Genomic DNA, 1,282 nt, shown 5'->3' on the forward strand with positions numbered 1-1,282 from the left:
TTCGGGAGTATTTTGGAGGGTGTTCGGCTGGCTGTGAACATTTCAAAACGAGCCGAATCCCTGCACGATTGCTCCCGAATCCCTCCCGAATTTTCTCGCGTCGGGGAGGGAGAACAGAATACTCCCGAATCCTCCCGAGTACTCTGCATGGCCCTAGGAAGCAGGGGTGCTGGGGTGCTGAAGAATCCCCCCCAAAAAAAAATATTATTAAAGTATTATTTTCCATAGGCACCCCCAATCTGATAATCTGGAATATGTGTACAAATTTAAAAAATGTATCGGCAAAATGACCTACATTTGTTAGTGAAAAACCCTTTTTTCTGGACCAATTTGATTTGTTATGAATTTTTTTTTCTTTCTTTTTTTGTTGGCTTTTTGCTTTTTAAATTTACATCAGCACCCAAGCCAAAAATATCGTTCCCAGGGCCATGGTTTTCTGATTCAGGGAGCTCCCCGAATCTGATACTAATAGGTTCCAAATCCACAGAATCCATCCGAGTCAGGCCATAATTATTCTGGCACAATCGGTCCAAATGTATTCGGGAGAATTCGGTTTTGGTGTGTACTCTGGCTTTGCTTTAGTGTTATAGCCGAATTATTAGTATTATTATTTTTAGATATATAATCTTGTGAAGTAAGAAGGCGAATTGGATAGGCCTACATCTGATGAAGCTCCTTTGTATTTTATAAAGTCAGAAACAATACTAATTCTAATGCAGCACCAATGTTTTAGAAATTTAGCTTGCTAACGAAATGTGAGCCAATATTTGTTTCTAATTTCCAAAGTCTCTTAATATAAGCCAGTTCGTAGTTCCACTCTGCGCATGATCAGAATATTCTGCGCATGATCAGAGGAAGTTAAAAGTGACATGGTGGTTTAAAATTTAATGAGATAAGCACCATCTTTGATGTCTTGATCATTCATATATTCTTTTGAATTGTGCTTTTCATTTACATCCACAAAAAACAATGCGTCCACGAACGACTGGTATTTCACAGTTTGCCAAGTACATTGTACAACATGCTATAATATGCATACAAAGTAGAAATGCAACAAATACCTTCTTAGACCGTTCAATGGTGTGTTATTTTAGTCACCTTGTCTTTTCAATTTCTTCATCCTGCTATGTAAGGTATCCTTACATAATATCTTGCTTTGAAATCTGCCTATCTCAATGAAAGAAATGAAAGGTAATTTGACCAAAATTGTCCATGAAGTAACTACGAACTGGTCTATTAAGTGTACATATTTTGTACATATGTCTTCCTTCTCTTCAGACCT

This window comes from Lytechinus pictus, chromosome 4 (genome assembly GCF_037042905.1).
Source record: "Lytechinus pictus isolate F3 Inbred chromosome 4, Lp3.0, whole genome shotgun sequence".
NCBI lineage: Eukaryota > Metazoa > Echinodermata > Echinoidea > Temnopleuroida > Toxopneustidae > Lytechinus > Lytechinus pictus.